General features: G+C 37.2%; 1 long non-coding RNA gene across 1 annotated transcript; it reads right to left on the bottom strand.

The window, feature by feature from the left end:
• Positions 1–1,524: 1,524 nt before the first annotated feature.
• LOC143882788 (uncharacterized) lies at positions 1,525–6,138 on the bottom strand. Its single transcript, XR_013252312.1, has 2 exons — positions 5,503–6,138; positions 1,525–1,927 (listed from the first exon to the last, which is right to left on the bottom strand). It is a non-coding gene; the product is annotated as an uncharacterized LOC143882788 (long non-coding RNA).
• Positions 6,139–6,449: the final 311 nt, after the last annotated feature.

The raw sequence follows: 6,449 nt of genomic DNA, 5'->3' as shown, positions 1-6,449 counted from the left end.
ACATCATGGGATGATCATATTACTTTACCCCTAAACACTTCTATTAAATAAATATGCGTAGGTGCACATATTTTTTAAAAAATATATTTTAAATATATCCGAGGGACTAGACTCTAGATTCCTCGGGTTCTTTTTCTGTGCGCTCTTTCTTCCGCAGGTTGGCATCACCGAATAGGGAGGTCCCTCTGTTCAAGGATTTGTAAAGCGTTTGCACCGCCTAGGGTGGTGGCTTTCGTTTGGACGGTAGCCAAGAAGAGAATAAATACTTATGACAAGTTGAAAAGTAGGAAACTTCTTATGGCTAGTCAGTGTGTTTTCTGCTGCAGTAATGAAGAGTCGTTGGATCATTTTCTAGTCCATTGCCCATTCTCATATCAATTGGGTATGGGGATAATAAATAGCTTTGGCTTTCAGTGGACGCTCCAAAAGGCAATTAAAACGATAATCCTTGAAGGGAGTCTTGGGCCTTTTGGAGAAGTTGGTAGAGCTATGTGGAAACTAGCCCCTTATGCGGTAATTTGGGACCTTTGGAAGGAAAGAAACAACCGTATTTTCCATGATCTAAAGCGCAGATGGCAAAGAATTGCATTTGATGTGAAAGCGGACATTATAGCGGGGAGCAGTATTGTGAAGGATGCACCTAGTTATAGGCCAGGAGAAATCCTTAGGAATTAGAAGGCTGTCATCCAAGAAAAGAAGAAGCAAGTCGCAGAGCCAAACTGGAGGCCCCCACCAAGCGGATGGAATAAAATGAATTTTACTGAAATATAAAAGGGGACCTAGAAAAAGCGGAAATTGAAGGTTTATTCAAGGATTCTAGAGGAATCATAGTTCTATTTTACTGCGGACCGGCGGGGTATTGCGGGCATTATTATGGGGATTGAGGTGGTCCGCAAATCATGGAAGTGGAATCTAATCATTGAAGGGGATTCAAATGCTACCAACAAGTCAGTAGGTCCATGGGAGTTAGCGGATATCAACATGGAAATTAGGATATAGTTACATCCATTTCCCCAAAATATCAGCATAAGCGTTGTTCCGCCAACAAAGAAACAAATAAACTAGCAATAAAAGGTGCACAAAGAGAGGAGATGGTCATTTTCCAGGCGATCCGATTAATGGAGAAGAGGAGGAATGAAGGGGCAGGTGAAGGGTTAAGAACCTAGTTTCTAGACGTCCATCAAGGTTGGGATCCAACATCTTGGCCAATTGTGGGCGGCAAAGAATATGATTGCTAGGGTAACTGTATTTGCTGTTACAATGGTGGGACATCTTGTCCTCATAATGTGATTCGATTACAATTTATCAATACAATTGTTGCCATTAAAAAAAATAATCAGTATAATTGTTACCTTTCAAAAAAGAAATTTGAGGGTGGAGGGTTGAGAAGTTAAGGTTTTTATCAAGAGAAAGTGAAGGACAAGGAGGAAGGCGGTCGATGTTCGAGGGTAAAAGGTCGTGTCACTAGGGTTTTTATTAAGAGAGGACAAGTTGTGCTTTCGTAAAAAAAATTATTACGACGAATTTGTTTAAAAGAAAAATATACATGATTCTTATTTTTTAAAGAGACAACGATGTGTTGGATTTGACAGAAAAAAGAGGATTCATGCCTAACATGGCTACAACAAGAATCTAGATGTGTTATATGCAATTCCCCTGTCGAAACCTGTCAGCACGGATTTTGGGGGGGGGGGGGGGTCGCGGCAGAATCCATGCAATACAGTCTGGCTCATTTGCAGGGAGTGGCAATCCCTGGTACTCTTCCATCCCTGTCGTCCTACAAGCACTTCATTAAAAAAAAGGGCAGCCTAGTGCACGAGGCTCCCGCTTTGCAGAGATGCTGTTTCTGTGACTTGAACCCGTGACCACCAGGTCACAATGGAGCAACCTTACCGTTGCGCCAAGGCTCACCCTCTTCCTACAAGCACTTCATAAAGAAACAATAAATTAGAAAATTTTAAAAATAATAGAATAGGATCAGAAAAAGTGAACTTGCTGAATCTATCAATTATGGTCAAAGGTTCAATGCCAAGCATCCCAAATGTCTTGAACTTATGCTTAGTTACACCTTCATATAAAAGGTCAGGATTTCCAGCTAATAGAGTAATTGATATCTTCCTAAATAATGCCAAGTTTTCACCGTACCCGCTTATGTGAATTTCCATAAATTATTTGTTTTCTATATCTTGGGTTTTGCCCAATTGAGAAAAAGGTCAGGTCTTAAGAAATAAAGTGTGATAGAAGGCTTCAGCATATCACAAGTTGAATTTGTTGTTGCCGTTTTTTCTGTTAGTATTCATTTCATCCTAAAAGCCATATTGTTATCCAAAGACCCTTTGAATATTTAGCTTGTGATGTCAATCTGATTGGCCTAGAAGACGGATGGAGTACATAAGTTTTCCCTATTTTATCTTCTTCTCCGTGATGCAATTGCTGTTCCTTCTCTTATGTACCAATGAAAACAAATATTAGAGTTTTTTTTTTTTGAATGGTGAAAACGAAAGTTTCATTCTGCCTATTCTTTCCATAACATGTCAATTTAGATTTATGTACTGCCTAAACATTCGTAATTAAATTAGTGAAGTGCATTGATTGCTTAAGTATGATAGGTGATGATATTTCAGAACATGACACTTCTGTCTTCATTTTGTACTTTTTTCTTAAAAAAAAAACTAGAGGTTAAATGCTGTTACAATTCCAAATAGGAATTACACTGGGTTTCGTCTTATTTATTTTATTCTCTCTTTGCACGCTGAAGCTTCGAGAATAACCCCGGGAAGGTCCAGACCTGCAGGGACTTGCCGCATAAGACTCAAACTGCTGAAAGGAATATCAGAATTGATCAACAGTTTATGGCAATGCTCTCCTCTGAAATTGATTCGCGAGGTTAGTTTTCTTATATTGGGCTATGGTATTATTGTAGATCATGATGTAACAGTAATATACAGCAATCTAACTGTTTGTATTTGTAATTGGTAGCATTGCCATACGATGTTGTGGGACCCGATCCCGCCAGATGGGTGAGGCGCGACCCGCCACGCTCTCTCTTGGTCTCTCGTACCCACGCGAATGGCGTGTGCTTTTTATTATTGATTTTAATTACCCAACCAAGCAGGCAGCAACCAAGCCATAGGGTATAAACAAACATGCAACCCAGTACCCATAAGGGCAGGGGTAAGCCGCCGAGCCTAGCAAGGTGTGATTTAATTCATCTTTTCCGTGAACTTGGGATCACTAAGGCAATCCGAATTCCACACAAAAGAGAGTGACAGAGTCGCCACCTAGATGAGAGATCTAGGACCCATAATTGACCAGAAATCTAGACTCGTTACCTGGTTACGAGAATGAAAGGTATGGGGAGTTACCACCACATGCACCATTCCTGCCCGATAATCGGTCTTCAATTCGAAAAATTAACTCTTTTGAATTTCTTTTAAATGGCTCATTTAACTCTATATTAATGTGCGAACTATGTGACATGCATCCTAAGATCTAATTTCAATGTAATTCCTAAATGTGTATCTTGATTTTCTTAATTTGTTTGAATTCAATCTAAGTGAAAGGTCTCCTAAAATTCTAATTTCATGGATAGTCCTAAGTGATTTAATTACTTTTAATTTAAGGATTAATGTCCAAAACCCCACCACTTATATGTAGACCCGACTCGTAATTGGTATGCCATCAAGCATCCAAGCTGCCTACGTACCCAAGCCTCACTGGAATCAGAGTCGACATAGTTCGGTGCACCTAAGCTAAGCTACTTATGCCTAACTCATCTAGGACACCGATCTAGACTGGATTGATTGTTTCAACAGTTTTAAGAGAAATTATTTAGTTCAAGTTAAAGATTTTATTATCCTATAACTTCATCTAAGATGCTATATAATCCTAACTAAATGCACGACGTTCCTTAGACTAATGTAGGTTAACATACATCCTATGTAACTAGGTTTGTCTTATGGGAAAAAAGGAATAAGTAGTGTAACTAGATCTATGACTCAATTGCTAATAATAGCAATCGGTCGTGATGAGGCTGAGTTAGTTAGTTCAATTTGTGTTCCTAAGGGGGCCCTAAAGGTTCCTACGATGGGAAGCCGTAATCCAACGGTTCCAAAGACATGGAGTGAGTTAGTTCAATTTGTTGAAGTTGATGATTTTCGATTTCAAGGATTTTCGATTCCTAAACATCTAAGGAATACCAAAGGCTCTATGGTTCGCAAGTTTCGACCTCGAATCACAACCATGGAAGGGAATCATGCTCTCAACCCTTGTATAATTTTAGCACGTAAGTTATGGTATCTTATTGCCTGGCATATTTCTCAGGATTTCCGTGGACAGTGGACCTCGGAGCAAATAACATATTATAATTTATACACTCTAATTATGCTGGATTGATCGCAATTAGCATACGATTATGGTTACGATCTCGGCATCTAAATTATCCTAGCAGGGCCATTTTACAAAGGAAATCTAAGACTCCTAAGATTTCCGTTTCAGCGACTTAAGGAATGAATAAGTGACAGCAAATTAAAGTTCCCTAGATATTTTCATAATGATTTTGGTTAATTTCGATTTTTAATTGATTTTATCAATTTCAGATCAAATGGATGATTTTACAAATGAACTCATTGCAGATAAATTCGAAATAAGTTGAAATTTCTACAGTAAGAAGATATGAATGAATAGAGTCTACTGTAAAAATTTCATGAATTTTAAATACGATTTAATATCAATTTCAGATTTTTAAAGGTTCAGATCAGATTATGAGTTTACACAGCATCCCCTAGGAAACAAATTCCAAATCAATTAAACATTTGACAGTAACATGATATTTACAATATAAGACTACTGTAAAATTTTTGAAAATTTTAATTATGATTTGATATTAATAAAAAACCTCACAAAAGCTGGTTGTTTCAAAAGAAAATATCAAACGATATACCATATAGAATCCTAAAATCATTAGAAATTCATGGAAGAATATATCAGCATCATATTATTTTACTACAAAATTTTATTAATTTTAGAACTTATTTGGTATATTTTCCATTTTTCTTCTTCAAAAAGATGTCTTTTAAGAGTTTTCTATTTTTTAAACATGATTTTTGAGAAAATTATGACTTTGAAAGATGTCCTTTAATATTGCTCTGATATGATGAACACAATAAAATTATAATATTCCAAGAAATAAATCATCCTAAGATAGCTGTTTTTTCCAATTTCTTAATATCCCGGTCATTAATTCAAATTAAGTTTCAATCTTCATTCAAATTCTGAAAATTCTTAGATCCAACGTCTGATCAAATCCGATAGTTATTTTAGTCCCATTAAATAGATCATTGTATTAAATTTTGAGAGGAATCGGACTTCGAAACACTCATGTAAACCCGATTTTGAGCCAACCCATATATTAGTGAATTAAATGAGCGTAAATACTAAAACCATAAAATACGTAAAAAAATACGGAATAATTCTAGAAAAATCTGAGAAGAATGAACCTACCTTTGGTCGCGTTCCTCGTCTCTAGGGTGCGTAAATCCGAGGTATACGCTTTGTCGCACCCTTTTATACGCTCTAAAAAAAATCCTTTTGACGAAATTGCAAACTGAAATTATGTGCGACGACCCGCAGAAAGGTGGTTAAAGACTCCTTCCAAGAAGAGAAACTCGCCTAGAGATGATCCAACTCCATAGATTCAGCTTTAAGAGGATTTAGCCATAAGATTCCTAAGGAACAAGATCAAGATTCGGCTACCAAATATAATTTAAAGGGAGTTCAACCACCAATTTAGCTTTCACCAAATTTTAGCTGTGAAACTTTACTTTGAAGAGAATTAGACCATGGATGATACGGCCACAAAAAGTAATTCGGAAATCAAGATTTTAAAGAGATAACAAGATTCATGGATCTGAGGGTTTGGAAGAGAATAAAATATGATTAGATAGTGCTCGGTTCTTCACAACAGGGAGAGTGCGAGGGCAAGCAATAATCCAAATCAAGGGATCTTGGGATGAGAGGGAGTAGAGGTTTGAGAGAGAGAGAGCCCATCCTTCGCCCCAACAGCAGCCTCCATATATTTACCCCAAGAAAGAAAAAAAATTGGAACGTCCTCTTTTTCAACTTGATCCAAGTGGCATGTTACCATAACATCCCATCTAAATTTAGCTACATGGATACCCACTTGCTATTTTCAAGTCAACTCAATAAAGCAACTTTGCTTTTAGCTTTTCTCAGTGCCTACAAGAAAAACAAACGAACAGCACACTGGGCATGCTTTTTTTAATTTTGGCATGCTTGCTTAAGAAAACCTTCTCTTCGATCAAAGGTTGCTGCTTTGAGCATAAAGTTGGGCCCACACATATTTAGACACAACCGGCTATTCAAGCCTCATTCCTGCCATGCATTCCTTATATGAATAGAATTATTCAATCGAATGTAATCTAAATCCA

Source organism: Tasmannia lanceolata, unplaced genomic scaffold, assembly GCF_043159265.1.
Source record: "Tasmannia lanceolata isolate RefF3 unplaced genomic scaffold, GAP_Taslan_0.1 ptg000002l, whole genome shotgun sequence".
In the NCBI taxonomy this organism is placed as follows: domain Eukaryota; kingdom Viridiplantae; phylum Streptophyta; class Magnoliopsida; order Canellales; family Winteraceae; genus Tasmannia; species Tasmannia lanceolata.
The sequence above is the reverse complement of the archived record's forward strand: the minus strand, read 5'-3'. Positions and strand labels throughout refer to the sequence as shown.